Genomic DNA, 24958 nt, shown 5'->3' on the forward strand with positions numbered 1-24958 from the left:
AAGATTTTCCTATTCGATATCTACTTTTCTCATAACACCACCTTTATGAAGAATATCTAATTTTAAGAAACTAACATACATATGAAAATGTGTGAATTATATTTAAAATGTGACTTTAAATCATATGAAAACGCTGCAACAACTAAAATGTCCACTGCGTCATACTAAAAAGAATCCTTACTTGCAGAAGAAAGAAAGGAAAGGAAATATTGAATGAGCAATACTTGCCAGGACAAGCTAAAGAAGGCTTAAGTCTTTTTCTAGCCTGGCCGTGCCTCTTCTCTTTACAAAGGCAGAAGGTACAACTCTTTTCATGACTGTATATTTCCCCCCGACTATTTTACATTAAAAAAGAATTAATTAAAGGTTTCATTGTATGTGCAATAATAGTCGTGAAGTGTATAACTATCTTCTGATTCACTTTCTGTAATGAAAAGTATAAGTTAATTAGAAAATTATTAAAAGTAAAATTTGTATAGTTGATGAATGAGTTAATAGTATCATTTACAGTGGATTGTTTATTCATAGCTGGTTTTGTTTAAGGGTGTTGAAATAGTAACCACCTAAAACTTTTTGCTGCTAATATGAAGTTATATTCCACAATCCTCAAATAAGTAGCAGGTGTTTGAATATTCATTCAAATTATTTTCTTAATTTTTTGTTACTGATGTGCCTTGACAAGAATATTTCAAGTATTTTTATAGTTGTTAAAAGGACGTACCTTTGCTCACAGGGAAAACAAATCAAATGTTGTTCTATCGCACTAGTACATATTTATTTAAAATTTATAAAAACAATCCACTTTTAAAAATTTGAATGATTCATTATTATGGAAACATTTTAACAGATACAATCGTAATAGTATTTCAAATGAAGATAAAACATAGGGCCTTATGCAGAGTCGTTCTGACGCGTGATTAGTGCCGTTCTAAAGGGTTGGACTAACATATGTTTCCCGTAGTAGTCAGGCATTTAGTATGATGCTAATTATACGTCGAAACGACTCTGCATAAGGCGTATAGTGACTAACTGCGGGTACAAATTTTAAAATTTTTCGTATATAAAATATTGGTGAGAGTGATTAAATTGAAATTATTTTCCGATGTAGCATATAGAAATAGCGAACTAAATGGAGCACAAAGATTATTATGCACATAAATATACAGACGCGAACGTATTTTATTCACTGTTAAGTTCGATTAAATATCATAAGTGCCATTTACCCAGATTAAGTTGGGGCTTAAGGAGACGGGGCTATAGTTCTATAGAACCCCTTGGATTTGCCTTTATATAAATATAGGAAGTGCCGTATCGAACAATACACTTCGTTCCCGGCCTCTATATCATTTATGTTAAATTGTGCAAGTGAATATTCTCTTAAAGAGAAATTTCCATGGTATATTTTATCCTTTTATTTTCACCGTCTTAATAGAAACATTGATAATAGAGAAATACCACAATACGTGTGGTTCGCACCTCACATTAAGCTACAGATCCATGTTTTATATAGCCTTTCTGCTGAAACAGAACATCAAGCTGAAATAAAGGAAGCCCTGTTTCATTGCTGAATTACTACATTGAAGTGGCATGAACTCTGAACTTTTATAAAAATGAAAATATCTAATAAAATTCTGTCATGTAACGCAATGTTTTGTGGAAACTTTGAAATTTGCGCTAGATTTCAGTAATTTTTTTTTTTTAATTCCTTGAAACAACCTCCCAGGTGTTGACTAATTTTACATATATTTCAGAATAATAAATTCGCAATTTAGAAAGTACATCATAATTTCCAAAATGTCAAAGTAAACTTAATTTTCTACAGTTTATATATTTTTATAGAAGTCTTCGCGAGAGTACAACTATGCATGAAAAATATTTGCTATTGTGACTTGAGTGATTACCCCAATCTCCATTTTTTCAAAATAGTTATAATCTTGAGGTGGAGACTGAAGCAGTCATCGTTACGATATCAAATAATTTTGAAAGTCGGCTGAATTTCTTTGAAGACATTTATGATTTCATTATGATTTACTATAGAAATATAAATTCCTTCATTTTAAGTAGTAGCTTGTCAGAATATTTAAAAATGATTAATATACGGTAATGTCTGTAATAGGTTATGCATTTACGTAGCAAGTGGAAGGCTGGGGTTCGATTTAGTGGGGGAGGACATTATTTTATCGTTCTATCTTCGCTCCATGCTTGTTCGGGAGTTTACTACGACTCTGTAAAACGGTTACCTGGGGAAGCCTTAAGGGTAAGGGCGTCCGGAGCGTGGTGTTGACTGCATCACATTCAATATATATATATATATATATATATATATATATATATATATATATATATATATATATATATATATATATATATATATATATATCCAAGTCTAGGAAGTGTGGAGACTTATCTACACTCAGCCATGGGCCTCACCTATCCTATCATAAATACTGGGTGCTCTTTGCCCTAATAGAGCTATAATTAGCGCGTAACGTTACAAGAGATTTTAGAAGAAAGTAGTCTGGGCATTAAGTTAAAGGTGGTAAAAACATAGCTATCAATGTAATTTTAAAATAACTTACTTTTCAACCTATAGAACTTTGTTTAGTATTTTGTTTGTAATCTAAAAAGATTAACACGAAAAGAATGTGCAGATTGCTTCCAACAAAGTAAAGTAAAGTAATTTAACCCGTAAGTGCTCGCGTGGGGTCTCCTTGACCCCCAGCAAGTTTCCTTAGTGATTTTCTTGAAAATGGAGTTGGTTATACTGCTGCCACTTACAGTACCTTCCTGAGAAACATCAATATTTTGCCTTTTTTAATCACTGAGTCGAAAAGAAAGGTTATAAGGAATGTCTCTAGCAATTCTCACCGCAATATTTTAATTAACAGCTAAAAAAACAACAAAAAAATATGGGGGTCTGTGGCACTCCCACGCGAGTACTTACGTTACAAAAAATGGCGCGACTACTTACGGGTTAAAATGTTTTAATATTAGTTTCTGCAATAACTATTAGTCATTACATGACAAAAACTCTATCCAGCAAGAACTCTATTGGATGGTGATTAAATTTTCCATATGATTCTTTAGTTTATAACAAGTCCTTACGGGAGAAAATCTGAGTAGTGTGTTAATTACAATAGGCCTAAAGTCTGTTTTGCGAAACTTCTGTTGAACATAATCCATGATGAAAACTATCATGGTAGATTTTGGACAACCTTAGAGCTAAATTTGAAATGTAGTCCTTATATTTTATTATGATCAAGTATTTTTTTGTTCCTTGCGCTAATATCACCGTATTATTGAAGTTAATCGAACTTAAATGTGATAATCTATTCCAGTAGTAAGCTTAAAACGGAACTGAAAAATATAAGGTCGGGTTGCTTAGAATGGCATAGCAATAAATTTACTAAGAATGATATCAAATTCCTTGTCAATATATCTTAAATTCTCTAAGAGAAATAGAAGAATAATCGTAGAATCAAGTGTAAATGATTTGAATATGTTATATATATGTTACATATGAAATAGAAATAGGAATAGGAAACTTTATGTATATTTTACTTACAACTTTGATAATTGGAATTGAATTCCTTGTGTTCTGAATGCCCCATCCATTAAGCGACCTAAACTTACGTGTTACAACTTTATCCAAACTGTAGGTATGAGAAGTTATTAAACAAGTCACTATGTTATTGGCAACTTTATGTTGCCTTCTTTCTAGTCAAGATAGGAAGCAATATATTCTATTATGATCTAATATTATCAGATACCTTAGGTATTAGCTTATATACATTGCTTATTTTTATTCAATGTGATCGCATATCTTTTCTTATTTACTAGAAAAATATGAAATTGTGTTTCTACTTAAATAAAGAACAGTCTTATTTCAAATTTTTCCCTACTTCACTATAATGAATATTGACAACAAACTATATCAACTTAAAATATTGAATCCTAAGTTTTATCAATCATATTGTACTTAGTAGTTTATTTTGTAAGTTTGCAATTTAGATTTATTTTTTTCTGATTTCTTGTGTTAACGATTTTTTGACATTTTCTTTCTATTTGTTTATAATAGTTAAACTCATGATCTTGTGAATGACAATATGACGATGAAACATTGTTTTCACATGTATTTGTATTTAAAAAATTCTTGCGCACTCTCAAAAAAAATGATATCTCAATTTTTACTTATATCCTACGTATGATTTGTTGTATGTGATTACTATTAGTTGAATTATTTTTGTAATATGCCAATTATATGTAAAAGGTAAATAATTTTCTTCGAGTATTTTTTTAAGGCATACTTTGTATCTCATTCTTAATTTTTTTCCTCCCGATCACTATTCGTTTAGTTAAGAACACTTCTGCCTTTTCTCTTTCATGCTAGACATCTAAGAATTGTTGAGTGAAATTTTCGTTCGATTCTCATGTATATTTGTAAGATAAGAATGAGTTTCAGAAGACAAGGAGGAAATAATATTGCCTTATGGACACTTACAAATTGGAAAGAAATTTTGTAGTCGAGAAAAGATGTGATGAAATTGGAAGAAATCTTGGGGCAGCTTCGGAGACAAATCTTCCAGAGGTCGAGGATAGAGGGAGATAGGTTGATGGGGGAGGAGGTGGGCAAAGCAATTTTCCTTCAGAATGCATGATGGCGTCCCAACCGACGAGAAGAGACTCCAGGAGCATGCGCTGGGTTCGTTTCCTTTCTCGCTGTGCAAGCATTAGCGTCTTCCTGGGCGGGCCCTCTTTCTCGGCGTCTGACAAGTAAGAATCCCTGTTGCCTTACCCAGAAGCCCTAGCAAAAGGGGAAAAGGAAGGGAGGTCGGAAGGATGCAAAGAAAGAGAGAAAAAGAAAAGAAAAGTCAGAAAAGGGATTCTCGAAAGGGAAGAGGATGCTGGAGGGAGAAGGGGAAAAGACTGCTGCTCTGTTTGCCGGATCCATTTCCCACCATCTTCGGAAGGCTAATTTTTAGCACTTCTTTGCTTTCTTCCAATTCTCAACTCTGGACATGGTTGCAAAAAAGAAGCATTTATGAAAACATTATACGTAGTAGTTGCTTCTAGTTTTTCCCCTTTTCACGTATTCCCCTGAGAAATTACAAGGAATGGCTTAGGAAAATGAGATCCTTTTGTTTCGGTTCTAAAAAGAAAATAAGCAAACAGCAAGAGAGAAATTTTTGGTTATCTTTATATAATTTACATTTAGATATTCCCTTTCCTTATAACGTGCACATACACACAAAAAATGCATCTTCCACCTCTTCCCCCAAGAGAGGGCCACAGACTGAAATGTTTGCTTCTCTAAAGTGTACATGTTTCCTTTTCTTTGTTGACATTGCTTCATGTTCAGAAAAGTTCGAAGGTTTCTATTTTGAGGCAAATATTTGTATATTTTCCTGAAATCATCTCATATTAAAAGTTGATATTCACCTCAATTTTGTAGTCAATTCGTATATACATCCTAGAAGATGCGAATCAACCACTATCCAGTTTTTCTTACAAAAGTTTAATTCATTAATAATCTGTATCCTTTCTGAAATTTTCTAAAATAAAGAAGCCATGATATGGTTGAGGTATAGATTTATATGTAGAAAGTAAATAATAAAAACAAATTTAAAAATAAGATTAGTGTAATTGTCAAGAAAATAATATTCAATTAAGTTTATTTTTAACTACTCACTTTAGTGAAGTAGACAGAAACAAAGAAAAAAAAATGAGAACCATGACTTTAAAAAAAGTTTCTAGCCTATAGAGCTGCGTCAACGGGTCCCCTGATATATGAATGACGCACATTCAAGACTCGCTTTTAGTGCGTAGGAAAATATGTGTGTAAATCTATTGAAATCTCAGATCATTGGTTAGAATCCCAATAGGGACAGAACTTTCTATATTGACTCAACACTGTGAGACAGTAGAGAGCTACATGTAATAAGAGGTGGGGAACTTCCGTCTGCAACGCCAGGACTACTCATTACCAACTGATTTTTTTTTCTTTTTGAAAGTTGAACTTGCCCTTGAATGTTACACCAGGATGTTAAGCTATATGGTATTATGTTTAGTTCTCGCTAGCTTTTTTATTCATATCAGGTAATATTATCTGTTAAAATAGAACTGTAATATAGTATCATCGTAAATATAAATGTATTATTAGCAGTAGTAGGTAGAAATACATACGCATTGATTGTCACAGAATAAAGATAAACAGATTGTGAGTTTTTCTCACCCAGCTGTTGTTACTTCCGGTGCAATAGAAAGAATTTCTTATTGTTGTGTAATTTAATGTTAAAAGAGGGGGCCGCGGTGGATCAGTGGTAGAGCGTTCACCTCTGGTGCTTGGGGTCCCGGATTCTATCCCAGCGACCGCCAAGTGAACTTTGTGGTGGACAAACACCGTGTGCGTGAGTTTTCTCGGGGTTCTCCTACTTTCTTGATTCCACCATTTCATTCATTATTCATCATCACTGTCTCCTTTAACCTAACCGGCATAACCGGGAGGTAAAACTCGTTTCAATTTATTTTTAATGTTAAAAGAACTTAACATGTTCTCGTATTGTTCAGCAATCGTTATTTAATGAATTAGATCGCTTGACAGGCATACAGCTATTTCTTACCAAGTTTATATATATATATATATATATATATATATATATATATATATATATATATATATATATATATATATATATATATATATATAATTACTAGTCTTCCTGCCCTAAAGAGTACCAAGTCGTGTGGATGTACAACGCTAATGAAATCCAATTACTAAAAATCTAATCTTGGAAATCTTTTTGAAAATGTATTTGTTGTGACAGGAAAGGAAAATACACTGAATAGAACTATATTGAATACATTTTCTGTCTAAACTGTTTCTTTGTCCCGAAGAAAAATATTTAGAAAAAAATGGTGTCGGTAGAACAGACGGGAGAAGCCTTTGTTTTCATATCCGATTTTAATTACGTAGGCAACTCAAGCGATAATTAATTTCTTGATCATGTTATTGTGAAAGATGTACGAACAAAGTCCTGAAAGTAATGAGCAATAAAAAGAAAACATTTACTAATTAGATGCTACATCTCGTAACAATTTATTCCATTCAGAGTTAACTTAAATAATAAATATGCATATTGATTTTGAAAGAAAAAGTGTAACTTAAAGTAAATATATCATTACCTTATTTCAAGTAAAATTGTTAGTAAGGAAGATTTATAGTTAAAAGGAGGCTTTTAATTAACTCATATCCTGATTAGAATGCACGAATGAATATATGGTTAATTATGGTGGAAATATTAAAGGGTAGAATATGTGAGTAGAAAGCGTCTGTAGTTAACATAATGTTTCGTAAACAACGTACATAACAAGTCTTGCAAGTAATGTCATATTTATATTTTTTATTCCAAGATCGTCCAATTAGTAAGAAATATTGTGCAATGTATTCAAAAGAAGGCCAATGTTATATATTTTACTATTACTACTAGTACTAACTGAAACAATAACAACAATACTTTAAGGATAAGAGTAGGGGAAGGGAATGTTAGGCAATTTCTCTGTTTTCAAATAAAATAGCAAAAAGGATTTTCCTAAGCACCAAATGCCCTTTATGAATCTAAGATTTATTTAATTCATTTGTTATATATAATAATTTCAAATTGGTCTTAAATGTATAGACATTTCCTAAGTGGCACAAATATATTTAATATAGTCCCTAATTACTTCTACCGTTATAGAAATTACTATATTATTTATATTATAGAAATTAAACCGCATAAAACTGCATTATTCTTTAATTCAGATAAGATATTTTGTTGTCCCTCCTGTTCATGTTTTTTATACGTATAACTTACAAATGACGGAGAATTACCTTACATTACTCTGTTTCCCTATCAGGTAGAATAAAAGTAAAATTTATTCAGAGCTCCCAAATTACACTTCCTATCGTCAGGACCCACATAGAGTTATGAGCTGTTCAAATGGCTTTTAGTAGGTAATATGAAACTATCACATCGGATCCTATTCTTTTTAACTTTACGCATTTTCTTTCTTTCTTTTTGCTTCATAGACTAGAGTTTGTTGTTTCTTGATTCAGGTTCTTTCAAGTTGTTTTACAATGTTGAATTTACAACGAAAATTCCAGGGGTTGCACAGTACCTCAAAGTAGAGTGCTTACCTTTCGTGTGTAGAGTTCCTAGTTCGATCCAAAGCCAAGTAAGTTTGTGACGGACAACATTGTGTTCGTGAGTTTTCTCGAAGGTCTGTCATTTCCTCCCACATTCTCATTTCACCGATTCTTCCATCATTATTCACTTGCTTGATCGTCCGTCTCACTTAGCCTAAAGACACAACCGTGAGAGGTTTAAATGAAAAAATTTCATTTTTCATTTTTACGAAAATTCTACAACTCCATCAAAAACCCAAACCAGACTACGTTGACATGAGCGATAACCAATGCTGGGCACGGAGACACTGTTCAGAGTTTCGGAGATATAAGTATTGTATCTGAAATCAAATTTCATTAACGTTTTCTTCTGTTTTGTTCGTATATGACTACTAAAACGTGTAGATTATATTTCTCTAAATTTTGCAGTTTGAAATTTTGTTGTATAGAAAAGTAGGAGATACTGAATTTATTATCTGAAAATATTATTATTTCGCAGCAAATTGGAAGAGTATGTGATTTTTTTCTCCAGTGACGCAACAGTTTGCAGGAAGTCAAAAATGTGTGCGTTATAAACATATCCTAAACAATTTGGAATATATTGTTTACATGTAAAGTGACATGTTAATATGCATACCGGAAATAGTAAAAAAAAAATTATTCAGTAGAACGCCTTAATTGGTCTTTGGTTGATTAATGTATTATAGTATTTTACCTAAATTACTTGCAATACCTTATCATTTTTTGTCACTCAAATAATTTCTTAGATTCAAAATTTATATTAGTGAAATTACCCTTTAATTAGCGAAATTATCCATTCATATCGCGACGTAAAATCTTCATGTTGATTCACTTTTTGTTCTGTAGAAATATCTGCGAGAACTTATTGCATTTCAAGTTTTTTATTCTTTCAACAGTTTGGAAATAAAGTATATCGTGTTTTCTTTAGTAAAAAGCCTACGTTTGGTATACGCATAACACTGGTACAACTATACACTTATGTATATGCAGTTGCTACAACTCTCTTGTGGAACTATAGAAAAAGAAAAATATCCTATGCTACAATTTCTACACCCGCTCTTTCATAGTCCTTTCCTTTCAATCGTTCTCTGTCTGTCCCTCTTTTTCTCTCTTTCACGTACATTCACTCTATAATTTGCCTTTACACCTGCTGAACTGAACGGCAGAGGCAAAGTGTGAAAGAAAGAAGGGAATAAAAATGCAAAGGTTGCTTTTTCGACCGTGAGTAAAGTAGAGTTGTGCTGCAAGTTCCAGTACGTTCAGGTTACTGAGTTTGGAATATACTCGTCGGACAAGACGCCCTTTGGCTTGAATGACGAAGGTTGAAGTGCCGAGGGGTTGAATGTAGAGAATCTGGAAAGGATGGAAAAAATGAAGAAGGAAAAGAGGGGAGAAGGTCTGCTACATGGTCACTTTTACTCTTTTTTTCATGACTGACATGACAGAATGGAGTTAACAACAAAAAACACATCATTGCAGAAACTCGATTTTAAAAAATGGGCTTTGTAGTGGACACTGAGAAATGTCAGTAACGAGGTGAACCTGTTGTTGTTATGTTCGTCTGAATCCGTGAAGCGGAATAATTGAAGAAGAAAAGCATGAAAATAATGACGAATTCGGATTAACTGTTTGAAAATGTCCAAAAGGGGACACTTTTTATCTTATCTTGGTTTGACTCATAGACTATAAATTAGATACGATTTAGAGCAGGTTATTCTCCTTCACAACAAAACCGTAATTTAATTGCTGACCAACAGGAGGTATTTATGAGATTACTTTCATCTGTACGTGATGTTACTATGAAAACAATCGTGTACAACTCTTGATGTGTCCATTTTCCACTCGTGTGTTAATTAATGGGTCAGAATTAATGGAATATGAATCTAAATGTTCCTAAAATATACAATATGACTAAAATATGTACAGACTCTTTCTTTTTCTACATTTTAATTAAAGAAGAAAGAAATACAGACATTTTCATCTTTCTTTAAAATGAACTAGCCTTTATTTCTTGGGAAATTTCACTTTGAAAGATAAATTTCTAGTTGTATTACCTTGTGTCCTTCGTTTGCAACTATTTATTTATTAAGTTGTATTCTCAGTGCTCTTCCATAATCCAAAAGAGACAGCGATAAAATAATTATGGTGATAAAAAACAGAAGAAAAAATACATACATGCATGCTGAACTCGAACTTGTAATTAACACATCTTTATCTTATCTGGTTTCGATACTCAGTAGAAGTACAGTACTCGACACTCAGTATGATCGGAATTTCATGTTAAATTGTGGGCCTATGGCCTAAGCCCACAATGTATAAGAAATGACATATACCCGGGGAAGTAGGGAAGTAAGAAAGCAGCCTGGGACTTTTGTGGTAGATACCATCCTGGGATTCGCCTGGTTTGAGTGAGAAAAAAACAGAAAAACCTCATTCAGAATAGCTGGCTTGAAAGGCATTTACATATTTTTGATTGAGTGTTGTATATGACCAAGAAAATCATCCCTACCTACCATTTTTTAAAATCTCTTTTAGTTCTAAAGCTAGTATTTTTTAAAAATCGATTCCTGATATTTTGTTAAATGAACATGGAATAATAGGAGTATCGTTCAAGATGTAGTCCAGTTGCTGAAAAGGGTCATTAAATACCAATCAGACGAATATTTATGACCTCTCACCCTAGAATTTTATTTTTATAGTAAATATGCTAGCTAAAAATTAACACTTTCCTTCGTGTAGAACTTTTGTTTCGTGTATTAAGTCGTCTTTTGTATGTCCGTCAACACAATCATCAATTTCTTCAGATACAATGTCACGGATGTCTGAAAGTAGTGTCGATGAAATGGCTATAAAACATGTGACCTAACAATATACGTATATGTCCGTTATTACGTACTTCAATAACAAACGAATGACTTCAACTTTACATGAAATCTAAGAAAAATGTTTCCGTTTACCTTATCTGTTCTGATCTTATTTAGAAATTTGTAGAAGCCTAAACATAAATAAATAAATTATTTAATTGTAACTCTTACTTGTTTTCTTGGACTCATATAACCTCGTAATCGAACTCAAGGTTAATTAGTTGCAAGAAATTTGTGTTTTATTTAATTGCTTAGTTGAAGCTACTTGTGTCAGTTTCATCTAAAATAACCGAACTTCCATTAAATAAAATCCATATAAACGTTAGCTGGTAAACTTTGTTATTTCATGTTATCTTTGTGTATTATTTATTTATTTGCTTTTGATTGTATAGTTATATTCGATTTTGTAATCTAACTTATGTAAAATAAAGTGAATAATATAGAAAATATAGTTGTAAGGAAATGAAAACACTCCGGAGAAATCAACTTCGTAGTATTGTTCTATGGTGTCCTGGAACTGAACAACAGTCTTGTACTATATTGGTAAACTTTCTGTCATCAGACTTTGCTTGCATAAAACTACGGTTTTAATAAAAATCATTTGCATCAGTAATGTTTGCGGTGTTTACTGTTGGTACTTTATTTCGTTACTTTTAATATACTCTCAATTGGAATATTTATTTTCATTTTAACAGAACACATTTGAAAAATGCTTACAAGAAAACGAATTTTATATAATTAATTATGCATTCAATCAAATATTCTATCTAAAACAGCAAAATTTCAACTTTATTATATCTGTAAGCCAATAACTATCTCCACCATTACATCACTACAAATCTTAGTTTTTTCAGTTTAACGTCACACGATTATGTACCAGGACTAAGGGAGACGGTGATGATAATAATGAATTAAATTGTGGAATGAATAAAGTGGAAGTAAATGGAAAAACTTCTAGAAAACCCACGTACATGGTATTTGTTCACTAGAAATCCAATTTGGCGCGAGCTCAGAACGAACCAGGGATTCCAACCACCAGAAATGAGCGCTCTACCACTGAGCTACTCATCTTTGCTGTTGTTGCTATTCATCTCTCTCTCTCTCTCTCTCTCTCTCTCTCTCTCTATATATATATATATATATATATATATATATATATATATATATATATATATATATATATATAAGAGAGAGGTGTGGAGAGACAAAAGGAATCTTTCTAATATTATATTGTTCACCTTTAATATTATATATTAATACTTAACTTCAAAGGTCAGATTTAGTTTACAATTTATTGTCACCACTACGCTACATTATTTATATCAGTAACAATCATTTTAACTAGTGTTAAAGGATATTTGTAAAATGAAGTGAAAATAATTGTTGTACTGAATGATTTTGCTCACTGTTCACATTCTTAGCACAATTACGCTTAGAAATTACAATATTTTAAAGTAGTACTTTCTTGAAAATAAAATTATTTTCGTTCAAAAGTGCAGAGCTTAAAATAAATAATAATCTAATTTGTGCCAAAATACAGCAAATTATTTTCGTTTCACTTGGCTTTAAGTGAAAACTAATAGTAGATTACTATATAAATAATATTTCATAGGTTTCGTATTTTTAATGAGCTAGTTTCTAACGTTTTAAAATGGGTCTTAAAATATAACTGAAAAAGACAGGAGTTATGTTCAGTTTGGTAAAAAAATAATAATAATTGATTAGAAGATTTAAAGTAAAATTGTTTAACATTTTCTTGTTATGAACTTTACAAGGTTCATTTTGCTCATTGACAATTTCATATTATCCATAATTTTGACATTTAAATCTTAAAGAAAACTTCAAAAATAAGGTCCTTTTTTAGAAATATCAATGAAAATATTATCACTATTTGTTGTTGTAAGTATATGTTTATTATGATCTTGTTTTTTCTTAGTTTTGAAATAATACGGTAATAATTGTAAATCTGCGAATGATCTAAATAATAAGAAATAAAAGTATTTTAACACATTCTAATTGTTAAAATGTATGTTTTTGCTACCGACTTTTTTTTTTAATTCCAGTAATTGTACGTAGGAACTGTGAGTGAAATAATTTAACATGAATTACAATACTGTGCTTATACACTTTGCTTTTATTATGGATAATTCACTATTTTTCTTAAACACTATGTAAAATAATAAATACTATTAATTTGCTATGTAAAATAATTTGATTCTTTTGAATTCCATGTACAGTTCCCTTTATCTTCGATGCTGAGTTGATTATAAATGTAGACTATTATATATCCTGTATTAGTTTCTTGTAGAGTGAAGAACATCTTATGTGGATCATGACGAATTCAAGGAGGATTAGACCCAAGACGTCCGGTCACCGAATAGTATCTCCTGACTCTAAATACAACACACAGAGTTACGAGGCACTGTTCGGTGGTTGGACAGAGGGTATGAAGTAATACTTATTGTTCTCACCACAGGAGTAGTTTCCATTTCTTCTGTTCTCTTCATAGATTCAAGCTTCCCATATTTGTCGCTCATGAGAAAAACGACATTTCTGAATGCAGTTTAAAAGCAGTGTTTGAATAACAAATAGGAAGTTCTTCAATTTGAAATTAAAAATTAACAATTCAATGAGAGAGCTTCTAGACTTTATTTATAATAACTCAATAAAATTGTAACACCAATCACAAGAATACTTTATATAATTCGGTTAATTAGGTCCAAGGAAACATCCACGCTATGTAAAACCATTTTGTTCGAGACGGGATAATTAGTAAAAGTGAATGAATATGAAAGAAATTGACGGAATGAGAATGTGCAAGGAAACAGAAACCCGAGAAAACCCACAGACATGGTGTTATCCACCACAAACTCACATGCCTGGGATCGAACCAGGAACCTCTCGCGCCAGGGACATTGTGTGCTTTACCACTAAGGGCCACAGTGCCCCAGTCTTCATTTATTAGTTACTATAATCATAACACAAGTCAATACTCGACTCTGTTTATGCAAGATTTCTACGTATACATGTATACGCGCTGTTTACCTCGTTTATTTGGCTATTTTTAAATGTTTTATTTGCAAACCCATTGACACTTTCTAAATAGTGTAATATCAGAAATCGCGTTAAAGCAAAATCGACTTTGTTCAAAACCGGTTATGCAAAGTATTCTTGTGTATTGTTTGATACACATAAGCACTTACTTATTAATCTCATAATGTATGTAATTTTTTAAAATATGAACTGAAACCATAACACAATAATATAAAATGCTGTTGTTTAAATTATTGATTTTAAATTTAACTAAATATTTTGTTAACCGAATTTCAGTAAAATGCATCAAATGAATCACGAAATTGAGTAGAAAACTACACATCACATCTTTATTTCAAGTATTAAATAACAGTTAACAGATCATTTAAAACTTTGAATGAAAAATGATATTACATCGTACAAATTAAGTAAAATAATAGTTTCGTATTCTGTAGTTACTTTGTTTTTATCCTGAGCTCCAATTTTAAGATTGCTTATAAAGGACTGAATTTCTCACTTTTCTAAAACTCTGTCCTAAGGTCCTGTGCCAGATGAAAAATTTATGATTTTAAAAATTTCCCATTTGCAATTATGTATCATCTACGAACATTTCCAATATTATTTTAAACATTTCTACAATTTATATTTAAAGTTTAAAAAATGATCTTTAATATATATCCAAATAATTTATAAGCAATGCTTATACTTCTCAAAAATCGTTTATCTTTACATTAATATATTTTCTTATCAAAGTTGGTATATTATTTCAACAAATTTTATACCTATATGAGTATTCCATAAATATTCTTACTCGTCGTGTGGTATTTTTGCAACGTAAGTTAAATAATATGCAAGAACGATCCATACAAAAGGCATAACACGATTTACAATTTTTGGTATAAATGTTTTATAATTTCAACAACATTCTTCAAATGTGTTCTCTAGTATAATTCTTCAAATGTCTTACACTAAGTTAAAGTAGATATATGTGTGCATGTATATGCACACAGAAATATACTTCTGTTATCAAAGGTAATAAACAAGGTAATATACTTCTGTTATCCTCCTGGTTACTAGATTTGTGCTCATGATCTTGCATCTCTTATGTACATGCTAATTTAACAATTCTACCATTGACAATAAAAAAAAACTTTTTTTTTAAAAAATATGGTAACACTGGATTTAACTTATGATAATTTAATTCATAACATAGGAGCACACATAAGTATTAGTGGCAGAATGCACTTTGGAAGTATACAAATGTACTGTATACGATTATCTATAGTTTTACATTAACTTCGATATTCATAAATACTTTAGAACGATTCAGAGTTCTGTCTATTGATAGATTTCAGAGCAAAAAGGTTAAGAGATTATATATATATATATATATATATATATATATATATATATATATATATATATATATATATATATGAGAGAGAGAGAGAGAGATTCGAAAGTAGGTTTCCTTTCCTCCTGTTCTAGTGGCAAGCGCGTGCGCCTTTGGTGCACATGCTCCCGGATTCGATACCCGGTAGAATAGCATTAAAAATTTGATCGGTGATTCAGTTTCTATCTTAAATTGTAGGTCTATGTTTAACATGGTTTCAGTACTGAAAATTGACGAAAAGCTTTAGGTAACAAACAAACAACAAAAATAGGTTTCACCTCTGTAACTTCTGAGAAATAAGACCTATATAGTTTGAAAGGGATTGCCCTTAGAGCTCTATAGTTTGGAAGTCTATCGTAGTTTCAAAATCTGAAACGAACATGTCAGCTTTTACAAAAGTCTACTTTTAACATATTATATCTATACTAGGTAACAGCTTATTTAACTCCATAGTATCTAGTAGTTTGTAATGTGTTCTGTACAAATTCATAAGCACTTTGCACTTGTAGTTTTATTGTTTTAAATATGTTGTGTTTCTAGTGATAATTTCCAGTGGGTATGAAAAAGCGAACTCATTGTTGTTCTGGGCATTTCTACTTAGTAATAGAAGTCATTGATACAATACAAGTATAGAGAGCTCCCTTGTGGCTATGTGGCGCGGTAAAGCAGAGTTAGATTCCCGGCGGGAGCTCAAATATTTCGGATCCCATGTTAAGTTGTAGATCCATGTTTCTTACATTCACGTTACTGAATGGAATACTAAACCCTAACTTAACCAAAAGTTATAGATTTTAAAATGAAAAAACAAGTTTTAAGAAAAATAAGATTGAATAATCTTTGTACTTAATTGATTAATTGCTAATTAATTTACTAATTTCTTATACCATGATAAACAGGTATATTCTCAAGTCGAGATTGTTGTTGATTTTGTATTCTTTTCAAGCTAAAATTAAAACTTACAACATTCAATCACCGCATATGTCGTATATTGGCATTGTAAATTTTGGAGAACATTCCATCTAATAAAAGGATGTTCTCTAAATTTTTGAATACTCAGTTATGAAGACCGTGAGTTCGGTGTAGTACGATACATGTTTTTGAAATTTATTATTGCACTTATATCATTATTTGTTTATATTTTCATATTCTCCATTAGATTGTACGACATTAAAATTGTGCAAAGCAGGATTTTTTTATTTAATTGAACAACAATTATGTATTTATTTATCAATAATTATTATTATCTAATTGATGTTTAGGATTTAACTAATAAACAATCAGGAAGTATATAGTTTATAACAGTCGATTACTAATTACATTTTTTCTACCCGATCATTTTCATGCTTTGTTTGATGGAAGTTCTCTTCTCTTCTGTTCTCTTTTCTTCGTAATCTATTTTTGGTTTTTATATTTTCTCCTGGTGTGGACCTAAGTCTGTGACTGTTTCCAAACACACTAAATAGAAGGCCAAATTCATTGTGTTTGCTGAACTTTGAATTGTAGTAATGTAATCATAGTAGAGCTTTATTGATTGTTACATATGGACTCAATGCACATGCGCATAATTCTTGGGATAGAGACTATTACCATGACCCATGTAAATGCATTCCGTGTTGTTCACTTCTCATACGTCCAGCAATTGATCCTGCGATGCAATCATTAATAATTGCATATGTTCAACTTACATTTTCGAGTTCTACATTGACATATATAGACCAGAGCGATAAAATATTTCATTTGTTTTCTGCTATGGACCTTAATATTTATTTATTACAATGCAGTTGTATATAAGTAATAACTTCTCAACTTTAATATTATTATCGAAACAGTTATTATATTTTTAATTTTATTAATGAATAAACGGCATTTTCCCTATTTAATGGCATTGTTATTCTCGAAATCTGAAAGTTAACTTACAAAGTCCGTTCTAGTTAAGGAAGTTCACAATTTAATAATAAATAAAGGTAATTATTACGATTAATTGCTACAGAATCGTAACTACACAAACTAAGAAATTTATAAGAACAAAGTCATTATTGTGTGGACTTAAATAGTTATAGCAGAATAGAATTGATCTCTAAGGAATAATTGCAGTTCTCGTAGGTTCTCGGTTTCTTTCACAAGCAAATTTATGTTTTGATTTTGCATTATATTGGGCTAAAAGTTTAGGAATAAGTAGTACAGTATTCTGATTGTAATCAGAATGTTAGGATTAGTACCTAATACAAATAAGTTTTTGTAGGCTTCAACTCAATACACCAAGTCATCACTTTGAGGGATGTTTACCATAATAAATATCAAGGTCATAGTTCGTGTGTTAGCTTTTCCTGTAATTACCAATAAAATCCAAAAATATTTCAAATATAAAAAACATCTTGAAAATTAAGCTCTTGTCTTGCCCTAATCGATTAATGTATGAAAAGCGAAATAAAGATGTAACCTGCATAAAACAGAAACATTCTTTCTTAACCCGCAAAAATTCCGAGAAACATTGTAAAGAATGCCTGTCCCTTTTATGTTCTAAAATGTCATAGATTCCAACCTCAAGGCGTATTGTCGAAAATCGTTATATCTGAGTTTATTATGTGTATGTGTAAGTGTGTGTCTGGAGGTTATATATGCACACTTCTGAGTACTGCAAAATTCTGCTGTAAGAGAAATTTTGCACAAATCGATCTGACTACAGAGCAAGCTAATACTATACACCAATAAGAGTTTTTTAAAATCTCTTTCACATGTGTGTTCTCAAGACAAGTTTCGACTTTAGTGTGTCAGTGCTCTACAGCGATATAATATTTACAATGAAATTCCATTTAAAAAATACTTAAAACAAAGTAATGGATTTATTTCATAAATTTTGTAAGTAACAGGTTTCCATTTATTTGAAATCCTTATTTGTATTATTTCATTGAATGTCTAATTCTTTCAGTTTTAAAAATATTTGGAAGTAGTATTATTATAAAGAAAGAATTAACTAGAACATTACGAAAAATTATTCCGTCATTAAAGTTCAAGAAAAATTAAAGGGAATTTAATCTTGAAGCAGAACTAATTTAATGTTTAGCAATTTAATTATTTTGGGCACATAGTAGCAAAGTCATATTAATTTTAATTTTATTAGTGCAAAAATATCTATTGTTAGTTACAACAGTTATTGCAGATATTTATAAATACTCCTGTTTTCAAATATTTATAGATCACTTGATTATTAAAAATGAAATGACTATATAAAATGGCGGTGAAGAATAATGAAATGACTTCTTGAATAACAGAGATTTTGTTACAAATTCATACTTGAATTTTAAAAAATATTGAAATCATATTTAATGTTCAAATAGGAATAAAAAATAAGATTTTCCAGGCAACCGAACAACATTTAAATATTTTAACGTAATTACCTTCCATTGAAATATAAACAAAAATCAATGTACCGTTATATAAATTTTTCATATTAGCCAAGGCAATTAGTTATCTAGCAAACAATGAAAAATAAAGAAAATTCACTCAATTTTCAGCTTTTGAGTATAAACTCCATACAAGAATATTTTGTATTTATAACTATTTATGTGGGTGTTTGAAACAACTGTTTGTCAACAAGTGTTAAGAAATCATTGTAGTACATTAACAATGATTATAGTAATAACTATATCTTAATAGTATATTTATGACTCCGTAGCTAACATAAATAATGTAACTGAAAAGTTCCCCTCCTTAGACAATATCTATAAAGATAACTCTCAAAATCTTTTGAACTTAAGCGTATTCATAAAAATAACAAAAGTTCGACGGTGAAAACTGAGGAAGGAATTTCAGCAGCAGTTCTTTTTTAACATTTCTAAATACGGAAGTTACGAACCGTGTAAGATTAGAAAAATGATAAAGGAATGAGCAGATAAAAGAAACACATAAGATTGAATTATGAATGAGCTTTTCAGAAAGGAAGCGCCTAAGTTGCTGCCGAAGCAGGTGTATCGGAGCAAGGTGGCTGTTCTCACTGGGGAAACCCTTCGCGGAAGATCGGCGTGGAGAGGCAAGCGACTCACGTGGGTCGGTACAGAAAGGAGAGGCAACTGCATTAAGATAGTCCTTTTCTTTTGTAATTTTTCTAGTCCATTAAAAGAAATACTTAAGAATGTAAATAAAAATATATGAATTAAATAGTGTAAATGATAAAACTAATTTGATTGTTAAAAGCTTTATAAAATATATAAACCAAGAAGAGATAAACATCGTTTAAATATTAAAAATTCAGTGCACATTGAATTACGTAAGATATCAATATACTCAAAACGTCAAACATGGTATTTATTGAAGAGGTTAAAGATCATAATAATAGTAAAATTTTAATCTAACTATTACATTGAGTTCAATGTGCTTAAAAAGAATAGAAATATTCGAGATCGATCAACGGGAAAAATATTGCATAATATACAGATTTTACTATTTAAAAGCATAAGTTTATTTTTCTTGCACTTACCGAAGTTTATTTTTTTAGAAGAAAACTAATCGTGGTAAGTTCGTCACATAAGGAAATAATTTATACGAAAAATTGGTCTTTCAAAGTCAAGTATCTTAGAAAATATTTCAATGGTCTTTATAAATTGACTGGTAGAAATGACTAGTTTCGTAAAGATGCTTCAATTATTCAGTTTCATTTACAATAGATACTCTTAGTATTTAGTCTTACTTTCACTCTAGTTCCTATTTTTCAATTTTCCCTATGACCTTTCGATCCACTGGCATCCTAACTCGTTATTAATTATATTCAGATAGAAAACTCAGATAAGACAAAGGCATCGATTTGGGAACAATTTCAAGAAATGTTTCCTTCTTTGCAATCATATAGACTGATGTAAAGATGTACGGAACGACAGAAGTAGTTGATTCATTCTTTGTTTGTCCCAAATTTTCAAGTACATCCTTGGTTTCTAATATCTAGTTAAAATTCAAGACAAAGTACCAAGATCATTTAAGATATTTATTTACATTTTTGTAAAGGAAAAAATATTGAATATTGAGTCGTCATGTACATTAATATTTATTCTCTATGTGCCAAATACTGCAATTGTTTCAATTCCGTTTCTATATAAACCAAATTTCGCCATTTCAAACTTGGCTATTTCGTGATAAACATATTTATATTTACAATTACGATGAAACTTCAGTTATCCGGAACTATACGTTTTGGTCGTAAAACGAATATACAGAAATCCTGATAAATGGGGAATCATCAGAGAAAGATTGTTATGAGATAAAAGATTCTTTAAAACTGCTTTTGTTTTATAAAAGTTAGATCTAATGTATTTTGAAAATGACATCAATTTTGCTACAAGAAATTAAAAAGTACAAAAGATTCACACTAAGTTGGTTAAATAGGAATTTTAAGATTATATTTTTACGAACTCATACATACAGTTCGCATTTCACTTTGTTTCTATAATGTATTTTTAATGTTCTGATGTTGATCTGGATATTAGTGATCCAGATGATTGGAGTTCGGATAATGGAAGTTGTACTGTATTTTATTTTTACTCTTGAGAGTAACTTGTAGAATATGAAAATATAGAATATGGCGTAAGATTTTTGTTTCGAGTTCAATATCCGTGATAGCACCGAAAGTGGAATCGAACGAAGATGACTTTAAAAACAATTGTCGCAAACTCGAGTAATTACAATTTGAATAAATTATTCAAAAAATTGCTTTAACGATAGCGAATTGTATGGATGGCTTAATCTAATTTTGGAACAAAAATTCAGCATAATCCACACACACATAAAGTACGAAGTGTATCAAATACTATTTTTCGAACTAGTATATGTCGTACAATAGTTTTCACTGCATATTTTCAGATTTACTTACGTTCGAAATTGATAGCGGAAAGAATATAATGGTATTTGTATTCATTGGCTTCATTTACCTATATAAATATATATTTAAATCTTTAAATGTCCTTGTTATGTATATCCATATAATTTAAAAAGAAAGTATCTACGATTTTTTTCCTAGTACAACTACAGTAGTAAGATACTAATTTATTATTATTAAACTAAATCTCTAATTTCCGTTTGAGTGTACCCTTAGTGACTTTCGTAACGCAAATTTCTTCTAAATTATTGAACACACATCATATAAATTTTCGTTTCCAATATTTATATTATGAAAATAATACTGACAGTTGATGTGTTAGTCAGTTAATATTGTAAAGAAAACTATACTATATATTATTAAGAGCCATTAGTATATTTATTACTTAATTCTCCTTAATCAGTATTTATTCGAATTTTTAAACATAATTTTAAAGTAGAATAATAAATTGAGTAAAATCACTTTTTCCATCAAAGAAACAAATTAAAAGTTGATCAAAGAAAAATTTTCAATACCTTCTCAACAAAAAGTAAAAGTTGACAAACAATCGCGACATGATTTTATTTCCAGAATTCCCTCTACGAGTAGTGGGCGAATAGAAACTAGAAATAATATACGTATACGTACATAATTCACCATTCTTTGCGCGGTTTACTGTCTGATTGACGGAAAGCAACACTATGGATATTGATGACCAAAATTCAGAGAACAAACCACACTTAATTAGTAGATGCTAGCTATGTTGTTTGATTTGGAGACAGACCTTCCTTCATTCCTCCTCCGGTAATATCCGCAACTGAAGACAAACATGTTGAATAGACAGACCGATATTCGTGGTTCACTCAACATTGTCGATGTAACACATGAACCTATCACCGATGGCCAGTGCTCCGCTATGTCTGTTTTGTATCTATGGTTTAAGGGGATCGTCTGTGAAAATTTTAATACTTTTCTTCTTTAAGAAAACCAACGACAGGTACCAGACAAAGGTGTATGTACGTGAGACAGATAGAGAGAGGGGGAATCAAGTAATATGTCTTTAAGGAATGTTTGCTATTATGATATTCCCTCCCCTGCCTAAAAGACAAACTTCATGAACGGTTGATGCAAGTATTGGTGAATGCGTGTGAACCTGTCTCGTATACTTATGCGTAAGGGTTTTCTACATTCATGCATCAATAGATTGTATGCGCAAGTATGTATATACATATCGACATGCAAAGGTGTGGGGTATGTATCAACCTGTATGAATAAAACGAGGACAAGTTCTTTCGAGATTTCACTAAAACAAGATATTTGTGTATAAAATCAAATTTACTGTCTGGGTGTATGTGAATATTATTTTCCTCGTCTATCATACAAAGAGTGCAAGAAAAGGCTAACAATCAGTAAATTCTATTTGTCTCCCTCCCTATCATTGCTGATCACGAGAGGAGAAGTTGTCCGGTTGAAACGAGAACAATTCGAAAAACCCGTAGTTGAATGTGAAGTATGCATGTATGCATGAAGTGAAAGTTATGTTCCCAAGATCTGGACATGCAGTAGTTGCAGAAAATAGAAGAGGTTGGGGAATGATATCGAAGTGGACACACCAGTCAAGCTACAATTCGATCATGCAAAGAGTTGAATAAAAATAAGGGGGAGGGTAATTCTATACAATATGGAAAGTAACTATAACCAATTAAGTGTTCCACACTGACCTCTGTTATGGATGCAACAGGGGATGACCAGACACTTGCAGCTGCGTCCCTCCTTGGAAGTCGTCCAAGCTGCTATCGCGTTTTGGACTACACTGGGAAATGATTCTCAACTGCCTTATGTTAGTATGGATATGTGGCTGCAAGTATGTGTCGAAGGAGATCCAGTGGACAATAATACCTTTACTTTTAGGGTAGCCAAGAGAGGTGGGGGGAAGATAGGGGAGTCATAGGGCCAGTGAGAAGAAATTTTGATAGAAGTAAAAGGTAGCAATACTCCTTCTGTGAATGTAGAAAAAAAAAAGAGGACATTCCTTACCCTCAGTGTTGTCCAGTTATAGATATATCCAAAGTCCGGTTTTCGGACAAGACGAGACCTAGAATCCGGATGGACAACTCCCTAAAAGGGGTTAACCCATCTAGTGTCCGGTTTTGATAACAATGTAGTAGTTCCCTTATGTATGTAGGGTGACCGAAGAGGTCGTGAGAATCCTGATTTGAGTAGCCGCTTTAGTTGTCCTCGTACATATATCGAAGGCCGAGCAAATTGTCTAAGTAACTAGACCTGTATGACCACATCTTGTTTTGACCCCTCCGATTCTTGCACTTTCTATGTAACCTTTTTCTTCTTGCATTCCCTTACTGACCGAGGGTAGTTATAGGAAAGGGGTAAAAAGAACATGAACCCTTTACTTGTCCACGACGCATTACCACTGCCCCTTTCAATACTGTACTGATGGGGGGAGACCTAAAGAACTTGCTCTTGCGTTTATTGTCCTGATGCGTATGTACGTAGATGCAAGTATTTGAAGAAGTAGCGTCCAGTATAAAAATTGCCCAAAGGTGTTAAGCAAGTTATGTCGCTATATGTATCCCCTATGTAGATGCGTTGTATATGTGTCTGTATTTGTAAGTGTGTGTGGACAAGGCGATCTGCATATGATGTCCGCCGCTGGGAGTGTGGGAAAATGTTGATCTGCATAGGATGGACTTACGAAGGGAAGGGTAGTCTGACCGGATGTGTAGGGTCAGTTTTGTATTTGTGACAAGTTTTCTTGAGTTCTCTTATCGATGGTCACAATCGTGGATGTTTTTATGGCATAGGGTGTGAGAAAACGCATATTTCTAATATGATATACCTGCATCTCTTGAAATTTCATTCCACATTTCTTTCTTCCTTTTCTTTTTTTTTTCGTCTTCTGATTTTAGTATGTACCCTTACGACTAGTTTCATACGTCTTATATATGTTGCAGCAGTATGAACGAAAAGCTGCTGTTGTTCGAATTGACACATGGAATAGCTAGTTTGTATATAAGAAGTCCTGACTTATTGACTGACTGATCAAAGTCCAGGTCAAATTGCTTAAGCTAGAAATTTGAAATATTGACAATACATAAAATTGTGACATAAGGTACAACTAAGGAAGGATTTTTGAAAATTCTATGATGAAGGGGGTAATAATCAGAGTGGACATTATTATAGTAAAATATCCATATCTCCGAAGCTCTTAAAGGCAGAGGCATGAAATTTGGTATACAGACTTCCCATTTTAAATAATTAGACACATATTTAACCATTTCCTGATATTTGTCCGAGAGGGGAAGAAAAAAGGTGTAAAATGGGGTGGGGTTACAATTGCTATAACAGGATGACCATATCTTGAAATTCTGTAAGGTTAGAGGCATGGAATTTGGTTTTTAGAATTTTCATTTAAAATAATTAAAGACATATTTCAGCGTGCTTTGGTATTTCCTATACGAAGGAAGGAAAAAGGCGGGAAGAAAAAAGGGTAAGAGTTGCGATTGTTATAATATGATACAATTGCTATATCTCGAAATTCCTTAAGATTAGAGACATGTTAGTGATATGATACAAAATTCCTTGTTAAAGTAAATTATCCATAAGTCACAACGTTTCCG

At 31.6% G+C, this 24958-nt stretch overlaps 1 long non-coding RNA gene across 12 annotated transcripts in view; it reads right to left on the minus strand.

Annotated features, from left to right (window-relative positions):
• Positions 1–23173, minus strand: part of LOC145671211 (uncharacterized) — a 170294-nt gene extending 147121 nt beyond the window's left edge. For 7 of the 12 annotated variants that reach the window (XR_014128485.1, XR_014128486.1, XR_014128478.1 and 4 more), the window contains exon 1: positions 22105–22276. This is a non-coding gene — a long non-coding RNA (uncharacterized LOC145671211). Of the gene's footprint in view, positions 1–21856; positions 22277–23041 lie in introns of those variants that run through there. The other 5 variants (XR_014128484.1, XR_014128487.1, XR_014128476.1 and 2 more) reach the window with 5 other exon arrangements.
• Between the last annotated feature and the right edge of the window lie 1785 nt (positions 23174–24958).

Source organism: Thermobia domestica, chromosome 15 (genome assembly GCF_964235325.1).
Source record: "Thermobia domestica chromosome 15, izTheDome1.hap1.1, whole genome shotgun sequence".
Taxonomy (NCBI): Eukaryota; Metazoa; Arthropoda; class Insecta; order Zygentoma; family Lepismatidae; genus Thermobia; species Thermobia domestica.